This window comes from Balaenoptera physalus (genome assembly GCF_965194825.1).
Source record: "Balaenoptera physalus genome assembly, chromosome: 2".
Lineage (NCBI taxonomy): Eukaryota > Metazoa > Chordata > Mammalia > Artiodactyla > Balaenopteridae > Balaenoptera > Balaenoptera physalus.
The window spans coordinates 28167522-28189617 of NC_138883.1; the positions used below are offsets into that span (position 1 = coordinate 28167522).

General features: G+C 50.7%; 1 long non-coding RNA gene across 1 annotated transcript; it reads right to left on the reverse strand.

Moving 5' to 3' along the window:
* Positions 1-1753: 1753 nt before the first annotated feature.
* On the reverse strand, positions 1754-21953 carry LOC309655968. Its single transcript, XR_014261086.1, has 3 exons — positions 21284-21953; positions 11109-11199; positions 1754-10185 (listed from the first exon to the last, which is right to left on the reverse strand). It is a non-coding gene; the product is annotated as an uncharacterized lncRNA (long non-coding RNA).
* Positions 21954-22096: the final 143 nt, after the last annotated feature.

Sequence of the window (22096 nt, forward strand, 5' to 3'; positions counted from 1 at the left end):
GAATCCCTCCATCAGACCTTAATGAGGCCCAGAAGCCAGAGGCCCGTCAGCTGGGAGAGTTGTGCCTACCATGCACATTCTCTACGATTAGGTGGTTAAAAGCAAAGGCTAGTTTGGCTCCCAGCTCCACTGCTTATAAGCTGTGTGACATGGACAAGTTGCTTAACCTCTCTGAGCATCTGTTTCCTTATTTGTGAAATGAAGCTAATAATATGTGTCTCATTGCGTACCCTTGAGGATAAAACGAAATACCATATATCAAGAGCATAGTGTCTGATACTTGGCATAACCAATAGCTATCCTTACTTTCCTTATCTTAGAACATGAAAACTGCTTTATAAACTCCTCTCTTCCCAGATTCTTGGCTTTTTATATTTTAATTTTGTTCTGTTTTCTTCTAAGTTTTCTAGATAAGCTCCTTTTGAAAAATTCTGACCATGCCTTGGCTGACCTTTGGGAAAATTAACACGTCTACCCCTAGAACCATGAGGGCTGCCCTTTGAGCGGTCACCATGGTGGCAGCTGGAAACCTGTGGAAACTGAGGCAGGTGGTGATGGGAAACTAAGAAGTGGGCTACTTGGGATGGCGGGGAACATTTCAGATTCTGTTCTCTTCTCTCATGGGGATATGAGCCTGTAGTCTTGCCTCCCCAACAGATGATAAGCCCCTTGGTTAAAATTCTTAATTACCCTGTGCCTTGGTTTCTCCATCTGTAAAACAGGAATAATAATGATGTCAACTACATAGGGTTGTTATGGGGATTAAATGAGATAATACACATAAGTGCTTAGAGCCTGGCAAATAGAGTGTGCTCAAAAATATTCACTTTTCCTCTTTTATGGCGTGGTGATGCAGAGCATTGCTGGGCATACAGTGAGGTCCCTGAGTCCTGGCTTCCACTCCCAAGAGTCGGTGCTGTCTGCCCTGACTCCCTGCAGTCTGCCCGAGGTTCAGTCCCACCTTGTTGATCCAATTGGGAAATGATGTTGAAAGCAGGTGATGCTGTCTGAGGACTCTGAATTGTTTCTGGACCTTGTGTCAGCAGTGTTAAAGGGAGCCAGGTTACAGCCACACTTAACGAGGAAAACAGAAGCTAAGTGCCTGCCAGAGGGCAACGGAGCGTAGAACACCAGCCCTTCCTCCAGAGGAGACGCTGTCTGCCTGGGCTGTTGGCTGAGGTGTGTTGTGAGGTCTGACTTCCCTCCTTCTGTTTTCTTTTTAAAAGAGAATAACTTTCCCTACCTCAGGCCCTCACCACCCACTCTCCAGCCCAGCCTCTAGCTTGGAAATGGGGTTTAAAACCATGGCTAACTAAATGATAGCTAACTAAGATCGTTCTTTCGTTTCATCATTCAATCCTTTCTACAGTTCTATGAGGTAGGTCTTATTCTTTTTTGTTGTTGTTGTTTAAACTCTGCCTACTGGGGCTTCCCTGGTGGCGCAGTGGTTGAGACTCTGCCTGCCAATGCAGGGGACACGGGTTCGAGCCCTGGTCTGGGAAGATCCCACGTGCCTCAGAGCAGCTGGGCCCATGAGCCACAATTACTGAGCCTGCGCGTCTGGAGCCTGTGCTCCGCAACAAGAGAGGCCGTGATAATGAGAGGTCCGCGCACCGCGATGAAGAGTGGCCCCCGCTTGCCGCAACTAGAGAAAGCCCTCGCACAGAAACGAGGATACAATACAGCCATAAATAAATAAATAAATAAACCCAAAAGTTAAAAAAAAAAAAAAAAATCAAACAAACAAACTTGGTTTAAACTCTGCCTACTGGACACCACCTCTTGGATGTCCCATTAGCATGTCATGGTCTAGAAGTATTCATCCCATTTTTACAGAAGGGGAAGTGGAGTCTCAGAGAAGTAAGTTGTGGTCTTCACTGAAGAGCACAGAGCTAAAATGGGGAGCAGCTAGGGCTTGAAGTCAGGCCTCTGACCCCTGCTCCCTCGCTCCCCTGTACCTGCCATCCTCCGGAGGAGGATGGCAGGTGCCCGATGCTCACAGAGCAGGAGGGAAAAGTGGGAAGGAAGGAGGCTGATGTGGCATAGTTCTGCCTCAGGCCAGCCTTGGCTGATGTAACCGCCTTCAGGCCCCAAGGGACTCCTTGCCCTACGGCGCCTCCTGGTCTGGCCTGGGTGTGACTGCCTCTGCCTCCTCCTCCATCTTCACAGCCTTCTCACAGGCCTGACTTGCTTGGGCTTTGGGCCCTTGCAGGGCTGCAGAGGGCTCGGCCATGCCTGTGCTGCCTGGTCCTGCTGGGGGGCTCTTGGTCCAGCTGCTGTCTCCAGACTGGCGGCTGCTTTTGGCTTCTGCCCCAGGAGCTGCGGAGGCCAGCAAGGGTCACCAGAGAGGCCAGACTCCGGGGTTAATTAGATGAGGACTGGCTGGATTGGGGCAGGAAAATCCCCACCTCAGCTCAGATCCCTGCCATGCACCCCTTTTCCCATCACCAGCTTCTACTTCTACTTCCTTTCAGGCCCCTCCTCCCCGAAGCCCTCCCCGAACCCCTCTTGGTGCAGTTCTGCAGCAAGAGCCAGCTGAATGCTTTCCTATCCAGCCTGTCTTCCCTGGTAGATGCCCTTCTAGGCCAGGGCAGTAGCTGTACAGGTCAGGAGGCGCCTCTGTTCCCCAGGGCTTGGGAAAATACCCCACATCTGACCCTGACCCCCGGGTGGAGAGGAATGTTGAGGCCGGAGCTTGAGTGGGATCTGCTGCCCTGGCAGGCGGCCTTTCCCTGCCTCGGGTTGAGTGATGGGGAAGGGCCCAGGGGGTCAGAGACTCTGGCAGCACGGGGGGATAGTTTGAGAGCCCCAGGGGCAGGCAAGGGACAAAATCCCATCCTTGGGGACCATCCCCCATGCCAGACGCTGGACTGGCTCTTGAGGCTCCTTCTTGAAACATTAAGATATGCAGTGTTCTTGGACCCTGTCCCTAGATCACACCCGGCCAGTCTTCTCTCCAGGGAGGCTGGGATAGGTGCCCAGAGTTAACAGAGAGGACCCTGGGGGTGGATGACCATCAAGTCTCACTCTTCGCATCTGAAAATGGCAAGTAGGGCTGGGTTAGTGGTTTCCAAGCCATGTTCTGATAAGCTGTGTGGTTCCTCTGAGATGCCTCAGAGGCCACAAGTCAAGGGGCTGAGTGTGTGTTGGGGGGTGAGGAGGCAGGGGTGGGCCCCTTTTCAGCCAGAGCAGCTCCCCAGTTTCATTTTCATCCTTGAGCTGGTCCATGAGACCCTGTGGTCTGGTCCCTGCATCCCTCTGTCTTCATCCGAGCTACCCTGCTCGCCTGGCTTCACCACAGCCATCTGCAGTTTCCTCTGACACAAGGGATTTCTTGCCTCTGGGATTTCTCTTGTAATATGTCTTGTCTGGACCACCTTTTCTCTACCTCTTTGCTTATTTCCTATGCACCCTTCAGATCTCAACTCAAAAGTCACTTCTTTGGGGATGCCTTCCCCAACGTCTCTCAAGGCTATGTTAGGCCCCTTAGCTGCATACATCTTTTTCATAGCTCTACTCCAATTGTAGCTCTTTATTGAGTTACAATTATTTGTTCAACATCTGCCTCTCCCAGCAGACTGTAAACTCATGAGGGCAGGAATCAGGTCTGTGCTGCTGCTGCTGTGCCCCCTAGCGCAGCGCCTGGTACCCAGTAGCCACTCAGTAAATATTTGTTGAATGCTAAAATACTGCACAAAGGTTCTTGCTAATCTTTGAAAAAGTTTGGGAAGCGCTGACCTACAGGCTCCTTAGGCCTGGTCCAGTTTTGCATTTACATCTTGAAAACTTGGATGCAGTTACTTTCACCACCAAAATATTTAATGGCCCCCCCCCATTAAAACCTTACCTGGCCTTTTCTTAACTTCCAGGGTGCCCAGAAGGGAGTGATGTGGACCGTAACGGGAAGAAAAATAAAGGAATCCCAAGAAAGGCAGGGCAAGAGCCCCTCCCCGCACCAGCACTGGAGAAGCAGGTTGGGGTGGGGAGGACAGCCATGCGCAGGACCCAGGATTGAGTCCCAGGGCACACCTGTCCCATATCCATCAAGCTGCCTTGTGGGGGAGGGGTGGGCAGCCCCTCAGGCCACAGTGACCACAGCTCTCAGGCCAGCTGTTTGCTTGCCTTTGAATCAGTGGCTGACCCCATGCTGTCCCCAGCCTGTTCCAAGCAGTTGGGGAGACTTCCAAGCATGTCTTTTGCAGGCCAGATATGTGTCCACTGGCTGTGAATTCTTGCATGGAGAACAGGTGGGTGGTAATTATTCTAGCAGGAGCCTAGCGTGACTGGAAGCTAAGTAGACAATTCTGTCGAGCTCTGAAGAACAGAAAAACAGCATTCTTTCTCTGAGCTTGCTTTTATAGGGAGAGAGGAAGATGGAATCTAGGGCTGGAGCAAGAGCCTTGGTCCCCATGGCAGATTCTGGAGTGTCCTGCAATTTCCTATACCCCACCCCATTCATCTCCCTCCTCTGTAAATAGACATGCCATGTGTAGTGAACATCTGTTGTATGCATATGCCCAGCACTCCTTCTCCTTCCTTAGATAACGGAAACTCAACTTTCCTTTGGGGAACTCTGCCTTGCCAATTCCAGGTATTCCTGGTGGGGCTGTCAGCCATGGGGACCCTCCCACCCATCCACCCCAAAGGGTGGGCACAGGACCCCAGGTACGTCCATCAAACTCTCTCCTAGGGAATTTGAATCTGGGATGGAGTCGCTACTGACTACAGAAGGCAGTTAGCTTAGAATCATCCAAAGCCATCCAGCCCATGGGTTCCTGCCACACGGGCTCCCATAGCTGCCCTGGTCTCTGGCTTCCCAGGCCTGGCTGTTGTTCACCTCCTTCAGGACCCTGTATCTTTCCAATAAATTCTTTTTCCCCAGTTAAGTTTACTAGAGTCGGCTTCTAGAACTTGCAGTCAAAGCTGATGTGTAGCCCATATTCTTGTACCTCCCTGCTTTTCTAGCCCCTCCCCTTCCTCTCAACCCACCTGCAGACCCGTTTTCACTTTCCACACCCTGAAAAACTTTATGCTGCCAACCATTTTCTCCTATCCAGGTCTGCTCTCAGGAAATGGTCTACACCCATCATTACATTTCAGAGTGAATGAAAACGTTGTCTTGCTCTTCTAAGAGAAGATGGATTTCCAGCCCTGTGTCTAAGTGTTCACTGAGTGCCTTTGTCTCTTGTTTCAAGAATGAGAGGTATTCATGAAGAGGTGGAAGAGATATTTTGGGGACAGAGTGGGCCTTCCCCCAAACACCCTGAAAAGGGTCCTGACCACTTCTCGCTGGCACTCATCACTTGCATGCAGTGGGAACTGCCTTCTCCAGTAAATGCTTATATCTGCCCTCCACAAGTATCATGTTAAGTTTTGTCCCCACTGGAGTTACCTGCTTCAAGCGGTAAGATCTTGATTCAATGCAAATGAGCACCTACAGTGTGCAAGACCCTCAACCATTTGTATCCAGGATACAGATGTGCTTAGTTGTTGATGGTAGTCTTGTTGAGCAAACAGACTGCACCCCACCATGTCTCCTACAGGAGCCAAACGTTGTTGGAGAGCTGAGCTAATGGCCCTGGGACCACAAAGGAGGGAGGACGGCAGAGAGGAGGGGCCCACCATCTAATCCACGCGGCTTCTCTCTCTTGGTTTGTGTATAAATTAGGATTCTTCGCTTGCAAGCAACAAAAAGGACTCTGACTAATTTGTACATTAAAAAAAAAAAAAAAGGAGAAGAATGGGGTTACCAGAAAGATTTTAGGAGCAAACAGAATAGATATAAGAACTGAACAGATAAGTATCAAGAAGGTCAGGAATCTAGGCAGGGACGGGGCTCTGAGGCCCAGAAACTCCTTGGAGTATGTCTGTTTGGGGAGCTGCCATTGGGTATTCCAGTTATAAACCGTGTGTCTCTGGGTCAAATCATGAGAGAGAATCTGATTGGCCAGTTTGGGTCATGTGCCCCCTGGCAGTTATTGTAATTGGCTGCCCCATCAGAATGATCTAGAAAATGGAAGCACAGTTACCATTTAAAGGAAACGGAATGCTGATAGCAGAATAAGAGAGAGGAGGGATGCTGGGCAGATGAAATGACAAAGCTCTCCTTAGTCATAGGCTGGAGGGTGATACCCCTGTCTGCTGGATCCACCTTTGACTTGGGCTGTACCCACGGCAACCACAGGCTGAGCAAAAGGCTGTAACCAATGAAAATCATGTTGTATAGAGCAGACTCAAGTCTGCTCATGTTGCAGGTGGATAAACTAGAGACAGGAGGTGACTTGTCCCTGGTCACAGCCTCGGTTCTAACGGGCAGCCAGTGCTGAATGAGGAGCACACAGAAAGTCAGGCTGGACCCACAGGCTTCTGCCTCTGGTAGAAATTTTCCACGCCAGCGATGGAGTAGGGGTGAGGGTCCCTATAGACACCATTGGGAGGGGTCCTAGGACCCTGCACGGGAAAGGTTAACGTGGATGCTCCATAAATATTTGTCCAGCTGCCCTGGTCCCACCCTGGTGCTGGGGGGCAAAGTGGGCTCCCCCACACCTGTAGTGCCACGCCCAGGATCCAAACAGACACGCCAGCATCGAGTCCCCAGATCCTGGGCCCCTGCAGGAGTGACTGTGTCTGGGGCTGTGTCCAGACCCTGGCTCTGGTGGGGCTTTCTGAGCTGGCCTTGGGGCTCCCAAAGCGACCCTTCGTCCAGGGCCTAGGGACGGTCCACTGCAGAGAATGCCAGGCTCAGGCCTCTGTCTTGGTCCTGCCCCTCCCTGCTCAGCCTCGCCAGGTCCCTGCAGACCCAGACAAGGCCCGTCCCTCTTGGTGTTTACAGTCTGTGAATGCTTGTGGCCATTTCTGCCGCCCCGGCAGGGCTGGGAGGACTCATCCATCCTGCCTGCCCTTATTAAGTCAGTAGACTGTCAGATTTGCCTCTTTTTGGCTACAGCTGACGACCGCCCTGGGGCCTTTTCCCTCCCCAGCGTTGGCAGGGTGCCTCAGCAGCCCCTTGGCTCTCTCTCCCCCTATGCCACCGACGCTTGGCATCTTTCTAATCCCCTTTCCCCTAGGAGGTCTCATTTCAGCCTTAGCCGATCTGCCCTTACCTCCCAAGTCCCCTCTCTTGGAAGTTCCAGCCTCCAGCTTGAGAATTCAGGGTGTGGAGAGGGAATGGGCCCTGTTCCCACCCATTTGGTCCTCTCCTGTCCAGCTGGCATGGGGAGGCCCTTCCCTTTGCTGGCCTTCACATGCTGGGCCGTTTCCGCCTGCTTCTAGCTCATTAGCGCAGGTACGCTGGGAGCCAGACCTGTCTCCTGCCCAACACTGAGCTCACAGCCTTGTTCCTTCCTGGGCAGCCCCTCCCTGCTTCCCTGCCCCTGCACCCTGGGCTTCCCACCCATTCTGGAGCACTTGGCACGTGGTGTGCCACCCTCCTCCCCTCCCCCACCCCCGCAGGTCCTCTCTCTCTCTCTCTGGTTTTCCCTGGCCTGGCTCTCTTTCCAGCATCTGGAATGGGGAAGCCTTTCTGCTTGGAGATCCTACGGATCTAGCCCAACCTTCCTCAGCCAATATGGAACCAGTGCAAAAGTCCACGGGCAGGTTTTGTTGGGGTGAACTTAAGAGGTCATGACTCCTAGCACTGGATGGGACCGCCTCAAGCCATCTAGCCCTTTCCCTGTCTTCTGGAAAAAACATTAAAACCATCCTGATTCCTTGGCACTTTGGGGCAGTTCTCCTTGTACCTCAAAATGAACAGACTGCAGGCTCTATGAGGGGGCCTGGCACAAGGAAGATGCCCCACAAATATTTTCTGGACGAATGAATTGTGTCTGTTTTGGTGAACAGGCAGCACCACAGCTTGTCAGATCCACGCTAGGGGCTGTTAAGAAGGATCCCTTCCCCTTCGCAATGGAATCAGAGTTCATGCTGGAGCAATGCCAGCAGCTACAGTCATGACCATAAGCAACCGGTGCCATGCAGAAGCTCCACACAGCTTTCCAAGTCCTTGAAAATAAGGCTCTTCCAACTTCTAGATGCTGGTTTTTATTTCTACACCATGGTGGCCATTCCTGGTGGGTAACGAAGACAGGGCATCAAAAAAACAAAGACCCTATTAAGAAATCTGCATTCAATTCTTCTTGAGCTCACTCACATGTTGGGTCCCCAGCTCCCTTTTGCCCCTCAGGAGATGTGCAGATACATTTGTGTTTCATCACCTCCTCTTCTTCCTCCCTCAGGAACCCTCCACGTGTTTACCATGAACTTCATCTTGCATCCTCTCCCTCGCATATCTTACCTCTGGGGGTTGTTGGATGAGTGTGAGGGAGAGACACAAAGGCAGCACTGGTCCTCTCATAGCAGCTCTCTGGCAGTTCAGCCTATTTCCTCCGGTCCCCCAGGATTACTCAGTTCTCTGCACTGACTTTGGTGAAACCTGCTGTTGTGTGACCACTGACCCCGAGCTAGCTCATGACTCAAGGGAACTCTCAGTGGCTAAAGGACTCCTGGACCACAGCAGTGGGGTCCCTGGGGGTTCAGGAGGCAGAGCCACTCTGCCTTCCCAAAGATCAACTCTCAATGTCTGAGATGAGGAGCCCAAGGCCAAGAGTGGAGAGGAGGCCTTGGGCAAAGAGAGGTAATGAAATCTTAGGAAAACCCTGGGCCTTTCATATACTGAGATGCTCCTTAGAGGTCTTCTTCCCGTGTAGAAGTCCTTTCTAAACGCCCATCCAGCCTCTCTCTGAACACTTCAGAGAGCACATCACTCAGCAATGGAATCTGTTCTGTTGTTGGCCAACTCTAAAAGTTGCATTTACTGTAAGTGGAAATCTGTGTTCACATGTTTTTTCTTGTTCCTGACTCTGGATATGGAACAACACTGTGAACCCTACTGTGACAGAGACAAGAAAATTAACCTTCCATTTTATGTGACATCTCAGTAGCTTTGACTACAGTTGGCCATGCTTTCCTTCTTTAAATCTTCTCTTTCCTTGGATTCTGTGCCACTTCCTCCTTCCACTTTGAATAATCCTTTACTATGTCCCTTGCAGGATTATTCTCTTTCCCCCAACCTCAAAATACTAAACCCTTAACTCTTGAAAAATAACATTATTGACGTATATTTTGTAATCATGTAATGCACCATGTTCAAATTTACAATTCAATTATCTTTTTTAGCAAATTTACCAAGTTGTGCAACCATTACTAGAAATCCGGTTTAGAACATTTTTATCACCCCGATAAGGCTTGTGCTCATTTACTGTTAATACCACTCCCCCCACTCCCACCCCTGTCCCTTGAATCTATTTTCTGTCTCTATAGCCTTACCCTTTTTGGATATTTCATATAAATGCCATCATACAATATATGGTGTTATGACTGGCTTCTTTCACTGAGCATAATGTGGTTGAAGTTCATCAATGTGGTAGTTGAAGTTCATCCATGTATTGGTAATTCACTCCTTTTTATTGCTGAATAGTATTTCTTTGTATGGATATACCAGATTTTGTCTGTCCATTCACCAGTCTATGGGCATTTAGACAATAGCTAACCTTTGGTTTTTATGAATAATGCTGTTAAGTCTGTATTATTCGTGTGTAAGTCTTTACATAGATATACTCTAACCCTTAACTCTTCTTACTCCTAAGGCAGTCTCTTCCAAATCCACAATTCTAAAGCCCACACCCACAGCCTTTTTCCTCCTGGGCCCACAGTTAGAATACATTTTCCTTCCTTGTTGTAAGGTATGGCCATGTGACTGAGTTCTAGTCAATGAAATGTGGGCAGAGTAATGTTTGCCTCTTCCAGACACTGCCCTTAGAAAACCTGTGCTATTCTCCACGTTTTTTTTCTCTCCCTTCATTTATTGGCTGAATGACAAGGAGGAAGAATCCCTATATTGGCACTCCATGATGGAAGGATCCTAGGGCCCTGCATGACCATGTGGATCAGAGCTCAACTTGACGTGAACAAAAATAAACTTACTTTTTTGGGGATTATTTGTTATTGAAGTTAATCTGTTATGACTAATGCAAACACAGAGCAACTCAATCCCTCTCTTAACTGATAATCCTGCAACGGTTGAAGATTGCCAGACTCTCCTCTAACAGGATTTCTCTTCTCCAGTATCTTAACTATTCCTCCTGGGTTATTTTTTATCTTCATTCAGGTCACCTTCTCCTAGACATACTTCAGGGTTGTGATAAGCCGTTTAAGACATGGCAGCACAATTAAGCACAAAACGGTTATTGTATTATAACAACTTGGAGTACACTGTTACCCTCCCTGTACTGAGCCCTGGATTCTACCCAAGATGGCACTAGACCTTTTAGAAGTTTACATTGTTGGTTTATTTCACACCAATGGTTAACTAGGATCTTCCTTTTCAACAGTCTCTGCCCACCCCCACCCCCAAAATAAGGTCATTTCACTGAACTGCTATCGAAGCAAGTGTCTCTCATTCTTTAATTATTGCCTTTTTTGGACTAAGATGCAAGACTTTTTCACTTATCTCTATTAAATCTCAATTTATCTGTATCAGTATAAATCTTGCTTCTATCCTCCAGTTTATCATTTATTCCTCCAGTTCTATGTCATGTGATAATTTAATAAAAAATGCTTTTTCTGACTTCATCCAAATTGTGAGAAGTCTTGCACAGGTCCCAGCCCTGCCTCATGTGCTACTATAGATCTCAATGACCTCCATCCATCCTTCAATGTGGGGAATAATTGTTTCCCCACATAATTGCCTTACTGTAGGCTCTGTATTTTTCCCAGCCTATCCACATTAAATATCACTTGAATTTCATTCAGCTATCATTCAAAAACCTGACAAAATTTCTCTGACCAGGAACCCCTTCCAAAAAAGGAAATGGGGTAGACCCTGGTGTGATTTAATTTTTGCAAACTTGGCTCTGGTAGTCATCACTGTGCCTCTTCCTCACCATCTTTTCCACCTTCTCTGGGCTGAGACTTGCCCTGCCTTCCAGACCCCACTCAGATAGAATCCTCTCTAGGATCTTCCCTGACCAATTGTCCCATATTCCCAGGCTGGAGTGCTCTTCCCTTGTATGCACATTGCTCCCTGAGATTATCTCAGTCACAGCACTTACCATGATTGATAGGTGTTGCTGCCTTTCCTACTACACTGGACACTCCTTGAGGACAGGGACTAAGCCTTATTCTTCTTGGCAATGCTGATGCCTGACAAAAAGATGTTCAATAAATGATGGCTGAAATGCACAGGGCACTCCCCAGATTATCTGTTTGACATCAAGCCCATATGGCTTACCTCTCTATGGGGCAAAGCTATGAGGGAGGCTGCAGAGTGGGTGGGCTTAGATACGTATATTATGATACTCAGGCATGATGTAACTTCAGCAACATGAGCTTGTGGGATTATAGAGGCACCTGAGGCCCAGGAAGAGCGAGACTGGGGGACAGGAGCCTGACTTGGGGGCTGAGTCTCCAGGGGTCCAGAGAGAGGGGGGAATTCAGACAATAGAGGTACCTGGGGAAAGGGTTGGCAAAGAAGGGACATAGTTGGGTTGGTGGGTCATGGCATCAGGAGGACAGGGGCCAGGCAAGACTAGCTCTGTTGGCTGTTCCACAATTTCTATAAAAGAGGAGCCATGTTGGGGGACAGACTGGTTGGAGGGGATTGTTTTTAAGCATGGCAGATTCACTGGCTTCATGTTGATTGGTGGATCAACATGGAGATGAGGAGCATGCCACTTCCTCCTCACACAAATGACTCCTTGCAATTGACCAGAGGACATCAGTCTCAGAATTCTAGATAAATAGTCTGTCCCCTCCAGGGCCAGCTGGTGGCTTAGATGTGGGGAACGGGTCCTTCTTTCTGAGAAAAGGAGCTGACTAGAGCTAAGCACGCCATTAATTGACCCCAGCCTACCCCTCCAGCCTCATCTCCTTCCATAACCCCATTCCTATCCAAACTCCAACCACATAAGTTACTTGTCATTCCCCCTAGCAGCCCAGGCTTCATCTTACATCCCTGCCTTTCCCTATGCAGTGCTTCTCCTTGGCATGTCTCCCCTCCTACATAGTGAACTCTCCCTTAGCCTTCAAGATTCAAGTCAAAGTCAGGGCTCTCTGAGAAATGCTCCCTAGCCAACCCCACTTGCATGGTTAGTGGTTTTTCTTCAGTGAGCCCGCCAGACTGTTAATTCCCATCCCACAGGCAGTGAGGATGTCCTACCCACCCCCAGTGCCTAACACAGTGTTTGGCACATACCAGGTGCTCAAAAAATGTTTGTGGAATGGGAAGGCCTCATGATGCCAGCCAAGCAGGCTAAGCATTAGAAGGTAAGCAGGAGCTCAGAGGCAGCTCAGGCAGCGAAAGGAACTCCAAGCCCCACCAACTAGTACACCTGAGAATGTCAGTACACATCTTGAGACTGAAATTGCAGGTGGCAGAATGCAGCAGCTAAATAGGGTGTGTGGGGCTTCCCTGGTGGCGCAGTGGTTGAGAATCTGCCTGCCAATGCAGGGGACATGGGTTCGAGCCCTGGTCTGGGAAGATCCCACATGCCGCAGAGCAACTAGGCCCGTGAGCCACAATTACTGAGCCTGCGCGTCTGGAGCCTGTGCTCCGCAACAAGAGAGGCCGCGATGGTGAGAGGCCCGCGCACCGCGATGAAGAGTGGCCCCCACTTGCCGCAACTAGAGAAAGCCCTCGCACAGAAACGAAGACCCAACACAGCCAAAAATAAATAAATAAATAAACCCAAAGTTTAAAAAAAACCCTATTAAAAAATAAATAAATAAATAGGGTGTGTGTGTCTGTGGTGTGTGTGTGTGTGTGTGAAAGAGAGAAAGAGAGAGAGAAAGAGGAGAGGGGGCAGAGAGGGAGGCCAGTCCTCTGTGGAGCAATGGCTCAATCAGAAAAGGGGACTGTTTCCCCTCAATCATCATGGACCCTTCTATGTTTCTTCTTCTTGCCATCTGGAAGAAGGGAGATGATGACAGCTTAACTCCAGTACACCCTCCCTGGCTCCCAGCCCCCTCCCTCCCCACCAGCGGCTTTGGCACTTGCACCTACCCTGTCAGAGACGCTCCCAGGCTCTGAGGCCCCACTGCTGACATGCACAGCCACTCTTGGCTTCCCCGGCCCAGACAGCCAAATAGCTCCCAGCTTCTTGAGGGAGTTGAAAGAGAAAGAGTTGAGAGGCCTGGGAGTCAGGAGACCCTGGTTCAAGTGCTGGGGCTGCCAGTAGCCAGTCATGTGACCTTGGACAAACATCTCTCCAGCTTTGGGCCTCAGTTTCCTCAACCGTAAATTGAAGGAATGGGCTGGCTGATCTCTCAGGGAGGTCCTCTCCAGGGTTCACATTCTGTGGATCCTGCAGTCCTTGGATCCACGCCCATCCCTTGTCTGTCTGCTCCTCAAATCAAAATCTCAGTGTTGACAGGGAATTTGAGTTCATCCGGTAAAACCCTCTCTTTTATACATGAGGAAACTGAAGTCTGGGGAGGGCCAGGGGCACGACAGGGAGACACTGGGCGCATATGCAGGACCAGAACCAGGGTCTGTGCTCCCTGCTGTGATCTGACCTTGTCCTTGAAGGACTGACTTGTTCCCAAGCTGCCCGGAACAGGTTGATGCAGGGCACAGTGAAGCCTTGGTCTTCTTCAGGCAATCAGCTCAGGGCCACTGCCTTTTGAGACTGTCAAAGAAGCTCACTACCCTGGACCAAACTCAGGTCCAGAGACCTGAGCTTCAGCCCTCTCTGTGTTACTGACCAGCTGCGTGACCCCAGGCAAGTCATTATACCTCTTCGGCTTTATTGTTCTATGGTTATATGGACCCCCTTTGACTGTGAGCTCTCAGGAATGAGGACTTACCTGTTGTTTTAATCCCAGGGCATGGCTTTCAAAGTCAAGTGGCTTAGTTCCAATTTTCAAGAGAGGATCTTATTTGTCCAGTTACCAATGACGTATGCATTCAAATCAGACCACAGAAGTCTTAGGTACAGAAGTCTTAGGTCACTGACCAGCCAATGTAAAGGCTGCCCCGGGTCATGTGTTCATCCCTGGTCCGGTTGGCTGTGGTCCGGAGTGTTGTGTTGGTAAATACAGTTGTATCTAGGCGCTGTGCTTTAAAGGACTACAACGACAATCTCTTGTTGGTGAGGAAACTGGCTCAAAGAGGTTAAGGCACTTTAGCCAAAGACACACAGCTGGTGAATGATCGTGCTGAGTGGCGCTCCAAAGCCCCGTGTATTTCCCACTTCCCCGGGACCTACAGCGGTGGACTAGTCACGCAGGGCAGAGTGAGGTACAGGAGTTCAGCGGAGGGAGCGAGCTTTCTGGACTTGGCGGTGGGGTTCTAGGAAGTCTTCTCGGAAGAAGTGGGAGTTTTGAGATGGGAGTTAAAGGACAGGCAGGCAGGGGTGGGAAGAACATCCCAGGTGAAGGAAATGGTGTAAGCCGAGGAATTTGGGTAAGGGGACACGGGTGGGGAAACTGGGGGGAATTCTGGGTGATCTGCAAACAGGAGGGGAAGGGTATGAAACCAGCTTGGGTGCGGGGCCAGTAAGAAGTTTGGGCTCGATTTGTGACGTAGTGGGGAGCCATTGAAGATTGTTGAGCAGGTTTTGGCCTCATCAAACCTGTGCAACCAGAAAAAGGTATGATTCGTTGTTTACAAGTCTGTTTCTCCCTCGCTGCTGTCTTCGGGCAGAGGTGGGGAGGAGTGGAGTGTTGCTGAGGAGGTGCTGCTGGCACCAGCATCTTCACGCCAGGACCTGAGGAGGAGTGAGAAGGGAGCGTGCGGTGGCCAGGGCTTCAGGGCTGGAGGTGGAGGGCGAAGAGGAGGGGAAGAGCCGGAGATGCCTTTCCTTCCTCCCTTGGCCATCAGCCTCCTCTGGCCTGAGGTCTGGTCTGGTGAGGCAGAGCACAGAGCATGCCTCTGCTGTCTGTGTGAGTTCCTGAGGAGTGAGATCTTTAATTTTTGTCTGCTGAGTCCCGATGGGCGAGGGGCCAGCCTGTGTTACAACCTCCCCGAGGCCCCTGGGCCAAGGCACTCAGACCAGAGTGGACGGAAACAAGGAATGAGTCATGTAGACTGGCTGGGGCCCACTGGCATCTGGCTGCACCTCCTCCTACCCGCCCCCCCACCCCACCGAAGCCTGGTGTCTGTGCCCTGTCCTGGGGAGTCTGGGGGTTTGGGCCTGTCCCTAAGGGCTTGGGGTCCTAGAGAGAGGGGATGCAGGGCACCAGGGAAAACCTCACTGAGTATCCCGATTCTCAGCGTATAATTAGGGGAAAATGGACATCAGGAGGTGGTGGCAGAAGGTGTCATCCCTCTTTCTTTGTCTTGATGAAGAGTGAGCTGCTTATGGGCTTATTCTGGGAAAGACCCTACGGCAGCCCCTGTTCTCCGTCCCCCCAAACCCCTATCCCTTGGGCTGTGAGGGATGCCGCTGTGTCCCAGCAGGAGGCCAGGTGGGGACCGGCTGGGAGACCCCAGCAACAGCCGGGGAAATTGCTTCCTCCTCAACTTGCCCTCAAATTCCTGCCCAGCCGGGCCAGAATCCACGATAGGGCCGCATCGTCCTTCAGCCCACAGGGCTTTCTCCCTGGGCATTCGGAAAGGATAATACAGTGTGTAATCTGTCCCTACCTGAATAACCCCCTCATCGCCCGGAGAGCACCTGAAATCCCTGTGGTCTTACTGGGGGGAATTAAAAGAAGAAGGCCTTCCGGGCTGCTCACATCGTTTTCCTGCTCAGGTCTTCAGAGACTCTGCTCGGGGAGAAGTTATGCTTCAGCCCCCAGGAGTTCTAGAGGATGCCACTCCAGCCAGAGGCTGGAGGGATTTATGCAGGTAAATAGGAAATGTGGTCTGAACTTTAGCTAAATGCACAGAGCTTTCAGGTCAGCCCATCCTTGTATCAAGGATTGGAAATGAAGGGAAACGGAGTGAAATCAGTTATTTTGAAGAGCTGCCCATTCCACATCATTGCAGGACATCCTGGAGTGAGTGCAGTGTGCACAGCACGGACTTTGGAGCCGGTCAGAACTTTTAGTTGAATCCTGGCTCGATTCCTGGCTGTATGACCTTGAGCAAGAGACTTCACCCCTCTGAGTCTGTGAAGTGGAAATTACGATGCCTACCTCACAGGGCCACGTAGATGCTCCATCTGTGCTCTAAAGAGAAAAGCTGAGGGTTGAGATGAGCCTTACTCAGAAATGGAGAACGACTTGATGTAGGGTAAGCTTATTTCCTTCCTTCCCCTTGGTGAGAGGGAATCAGATTCACTGAAACTCCCCATGATGACTTTTGTCTGCCCTTGACCTAAAATAGACCCTTAGCTGTAAATAGGCCTGAGAAGAGTGGGATGTGCTTGATGGGGGCCAGCTCGTGACAGCGATTTCATGTGTCCATCAGCATAACCCTACACCACACCACAAAAGGCTGTGAATGCTTCTGGTTCCCAGAGATCAGCAGCCAGAGGTGCGATTCCAGAGAAATGCTCCTCTGGAAGCTGGCATTTGTATAGTGTCTGGAACCAGAAAAACCAGGAGTGAATCCTAGTGTAACCAAGTACTAGCTTTGTGATTGTGGGTAAGTCATTTTACCTCTCTGAGCTTTCATTTCCTCTTCTGTTACATGATGAAATAATAGTACTTTCTTCAGAAGGTTATTATGAGGATTAAAGGAGAATGACTGTAAAACACTTAGCACAGTGCCTGGTACCTTTTAAAAGCTCCAGAAATATCAGCTGGCAAATGAAGTAGCAGTCACTGAACCCCTCCCATCACAGGGTAGATAGGGCTGGTTATCTATTTGCCCTGAAGGTGGGGTGGCAAGAAAAGCATCATTATCTCTATTTTCAGATGGGAAAATAGAAGCCAAGCATAGCTGAGAGCTGAGCTCACTGAAGACAGAAACATTCACTGCACCCGGAGGGGACAGTACTGGCAGACCAGAGCAGGGTGGCTGTGAGTACTGGGGGGTTGCCAGGCCACAGCGTCTGAGGTGGCGTGGTCTTGGCAGCCCCTGTGGGCCTTGGAGGCCTCGAGCAGGAGGGAGCTGGGGCCTTTTCATACAGCCTCCACCTTCCAGACTGGAGGCTGAGGCTGCACGATGCAGGGTCCCAGCTGCCCAGTCTCTGGACAAGGACGTTTGAGCCTGTGACCTGCTCCCATCTGGAAGGCTGGGGGCCCAATCAACCTTCCTTCAGCTGTTCCGCCCACTGATTAACCAGGAAATGTGTTATTTGTTCTGAGCAGGGGAACAAGCTCTCCTGGGGAGAGGAATTCAGGACTGGAGATCCAATCACTTCCAAGGAAGAAAAATCCCTGGAATTCTGTCCAGAGTCTGGGTCTCAGCAAAGGGAGCAGAAATGCGGTCCTTGTTTTTGGCCCTTATTTACCAAGTTAGTTCAGGTTCTGGTAGCTCTCTGGCTGCTGGCGTTATTCCAAGACATGGGAAAGCAATGAGGTTGCCTTGAGTGTCTAGCAGACTGCCATCCCCTCTCATGGTGCACGTGTCCCGGCAAACCTTTCCCCACTGGAATCTTTTTAGCAGCCCCTTGGGACTCTCTCTGCAGGGTTTCCGGAGATGATTTCCCTCCCCAGACCCAAGGGGTGGGTTAGTTGGCTTAGCAACATTTTGTGCCTCTTTAGGGGAGAAGCGGGAATCAGAGGTAGGGAAGTGACACGTGGTGAGTCAGGGGCCTTGCTGGAAACGGTTAGCTCCCCTTCTTTTCCTAAGCAGGGAAGGGAGAGGGAGACAGAAGTTCTGATACCTATCCCCTGAGAATTGAGTGGTGCGCTAGCCATCAGGGAAGAGGCTGGGGAATGTGTGGTGGAGAGTCTTAGGTGGGGACAGCTGCAGAGATGGCTGGAAAAGGTACCATTCAATTGTCAGGAGGGCTGCCGAGGCTCAAGCCCAGAGTGAAGGCAAGGTGGTGCAGTCTTAAAAGCTTGGGCTCAGGTGGCAGATGACCAAGGTTGGAACACTTCCTCAGCTGCTTATCAGCTGTGTGATTGTGGGCAAGCCAGTAACTATTCCCAGACTCAGTTTCCTCCTCTGTGTACGTGGAAATCACAACACCTCCTTTCTTTGGTTAAAGGAGCCAATTCACGTAGCATGCTTAGCACAGTGCTTGGATCATAGTAGACTCCATAAATTTTAGCAGCTTCAAAAAGGAAAAACAAACAGAAAACTCCACTGTTTATGGGATTGGAGATTCTGAAGAGCTGCATCAGCAGATCCCAGCGATTACAGGGAAAGGGAGTGACAGGCAGTAAGTGGGAGGCAGGACAGGAGGATGGTGCTGGGATGGGGGAGTAGGAGATGCCAGTCTTCAAAGTAGATTAGCCTGGCTGTGGGCCCCCAGGAGAACAGGGTGGGAATTTCCAAGGACCGCTTGTACTCACCAGGGAGTGGGAGGGGCGCCTAGAGGTGAGGGAAGTGTGTCTGCATGAGGGTTTTGGCTGAGTTGGAGCAGTGAGAGGCTGAATGGGCAGCAGACTTCCAGAAGTGCAGACGGAGGAGACAGAGCAGTAATAATGACTTGGACACGTGGGAGGAAAAAATAGGTCAGGGACGGAGTTGATGCCAAGGTTTCTGGCCTTGGAAGGCTCATGGGGATCTGAGGTGAGCGTTGAGGGATGAAGAGGAGAGATGCTAAAGGAACTGGGGAGGTAGTGGGGTGAGGAAGGGAGCCCGGAACTAAAGAACTGGGTAGATAATGAGGCAGGGAGAGGGAAGTGTGGAGCTGAGGTTTTCCCATAGCTGTGAAGGAGCAGTGTCTCAGGGAGAGAGCTGAGCATTCTGGGAATTGAGATGGCATTCATCCCAAAATGCAAGGTGCAGAATTCAAGGAGATCCTTAGGGCCATCCTTAAAGGCAGCAAGCACATGAACTTGGACCAGTAACTCCCACCAGGAACTCAGTTTTTCTCTCTGAAAATGGGTCTAATGATACCAGCCCTCCCTACTTGATGGGATTACCCTGTCGTTCATTCAGTTAGCCATCCATTGAACACGTATTTCTTTTCTTTCTTTCTTTCTTTCTTTTTTTTTAATATTTATTTATTTATTGGCTGTGCCAGGTCTTAGTTGTGGCACTCGGGGTCTTTTTTGCTGCATGAGGGATCTTTGTTGCAGCATACGGGATCTTTTTTTTTTTTTTTAGTTGCAGTATGTGGAATCTTTAGTTGTGGCATGAGAACTCTTAGTTGCAGCATGCAAACTCTTAGTTGCAGCATGTGGGATCTAGTTTCCTGACCAGGAATGGAACCCGGGCCCCCTGCATGTTGAGTGTGGAGTCTTAGCCACTGGACCACCAGGGAAGTCCCTGAACACGTATTTCTTGGCTGTCTATTAGAGGCAAGCACTGTTCTAGGTTTTGGGGAAACAGGGGTTAGCCAGGCAGGCAAGATATCTACTCCTTTAGAGCTATCATTGTGGCTTGGGAAGTCAGACAATAATATTATAGGTTGTTGAACAGGATTTTTCATGTGGTCTTTGAATTTCTGCTGAAGCTGCAAAGGCTAGAACAATAAGGACTGAATGTTCTCACGTGCCAAAGAGAAGCACTAGGCATCTTACTAAAGGCAGAACCAGTTCAACAACTATTAAGATACATCCCTGGATTCCAGCCTACGAATAAAAAGGAATTGAAGAAAGTCATTGAGTCAGAGAACAGTTGCATTAGTAAGCAGGGCTGAGATTTCCCCTGAGGGTACTCCCCAAGCAAGCCAAGTGAACAGGGCCCTAAGAAAACCAGTCATAGAGACTGGGGGCCTCCAAAGAAGAGGAAACTAGCATGACTCCCCATAATTCTGCCTCCACTGATGCTAGCTGAGGTGCTAGAAGCTGCAAGCACCCCAATGCACCAAAGCACAGCAAGAAAGTTCTTGGGAGAACCCAACCTATGTCTTTAGGAATTGGGGATGTACATAAATGAAGAGGCTTGTGTGCATTTTCTGTCTGCAGAATTCTGACTGTGGAGACTGGCTGGAGTGGCCCTGATAGCAGGATGAGATGCAGCCAGCTCACCACTGGTTTGCTGGCATGGACAGGAAAGTCCCATGGGGAGTAGGGGACACAGGGAAGTTGTCCAGAGAGCGCCTTGCTATGGTAGTGCAGGGTGGAGATCATGCAGAGAGCTTCCCAAGAACCCACAAATGTGCCCATGAAAGAGCCAGAGCTTGGCACCTGTCAGCCCAGGGCACCTGTCACACAGGACTTTACCATTTTCCCCCAACACCTCTCCCCCAACCCTGATGTGGAGGAGCCACAGCAGAAAAGCAAGGTCAGAAAATCAGACCACACCCCAGTCTCCCTTGTACATGATCTTGAGCCAGGGGACAGGCCTGTGGAGGGAGAGGAGGGGTATTAAATTGGATACGAGATTGATTAAATTGGATGAGGTTTTGATTTGGACAGAACCAGACTTTTTAGTGCCTGGAAATTGGTCTTAATTATAGAAATGAAACTGTTCTTGTGACTAACGGCGATGGGCAAGCCAAGGACTCTGCTTGAGATGCCATTAAGGGTGGAGAAGAGAAATTCACCATAATATGGTTGAAGGCAGTGAGGGGAGAAAAATAGAGCTGTTTCCTGATTGTCCCTCTTCAGGTTCAGCCCATTCAATAAATCAGTTATACAGGTAAACAACAATTTCAACTACTCTAGAGCAATGAAGGTGAAACAGGGTGATGTATTAGAAAGTGATGACTTGGGAGTGGGAAGGCTGCGCTAGGTTGGGGGGTCAGGGATGGCCTCTCCGGGGGGTGATGTTTGAACTGAGAGGTTAAGTGATGATCGTGTCCTGTAAACATCCTGGAGATGAGTTTCAGGGAGAGGGAAGTGGGCATTAACTTAGCCTGTTCAAGGAGTAGAGAGGAGGCCAATGCAGCTGCAGTGTGGTGAGTGCCCCAGCAAGAGGTGAGATAGAGCAGAGAGGGGGCCAGTCCTGCAGGGCTTTGGAGGCCAAGGTCAGGAGTTGAGGCTGTTTTTCAACAGTAGACTGGGTCTGTCCTTTGTGTGGTGTGGGTCCTTATAAACTGGTGCCTTCCTGCCTGCTGGGTCCCTCTGCCTCTCTAGGAAGCAGCAGGCTGCAGAAATGCAGGGGTCAGGTGGGTTGCTTGGGGGAGGCAGCCATGGTTGCCAGGCCTTTAGACTTTAGGGCAGGGGACCATGGTGTGAGTGACGAGCTGACTGTTGGGGGTACTAAGATGGGTGGCCGTTGGCATTCCAGCACCCCTGCCCTCTCCCTGCCAACACAAGAAGATGTGAGCACACTCACTGCATCAGTCAGAAGCTCATCGAATCCCGAGGGAGTGAGGGGCTGGATGGGAGTCTAGGGAATGGATCTGAGCCGCAGGCTGGAGGACTGGATTTCATTCACTTCTTGGACACACGCTGTCTCCTTGAGTGACCTTATTCCAGATCCTCCATGTTTATTCCCCTGTGGAAGAGAAGACACCTCTTGTAGGATCCGCCGCCATCAACGCCTCAGGCCTAGGCTCGATCCTGACGCAGCAGGAAGGGGATTAAGATCAAGGAGCTAGGGCGGCTGGCAGCGACAGGTCTCTGCCGGCCGCAGGATAGCCAAGGACGCGGCCTAGTCCACTAGAGGGCGCGCGCCCCCAGGGGACCTTCCAGCACTCCCGCGTCCCACGGCGGCGGAGGCAGGCGAGCTGCCTCGTGCTGCCCCAGCTCTAGCCGCACCCCCGGCCGACGCCCCCAGTGGCTCGGGCGGGAAGCGAAGGGTCCGGGGCCCGGCCTTTGGGTCCTGCCTCTGTCATGCCGTTCTTGGTACCTCTCCTGACCTCCTTCAGACCTTCGAGGCTGCAGCCTTGGTCATCGAACAGGGAGTTTGTCCCTGAGGTTAGGGGCGGGCGATAAACTCTGGACAGGTCAGCAGTTCAGCTTGCCCAGGACAAGAGAAAGGTGTCTTGGGTGCCCCTGTCCCGGCAGGCGTCATCTCGCCTACTAGCCCTCGGGCCGGCCCTGCGTCGCCCCCAGCTCCTCACGGGTTAACACCGCTCGCCGCCCGCTCGCTTCCCAGTGCCAAAGTGGGTGTTGCTGGAATTCCTCTCTCTCTCTCTCCCGTAAT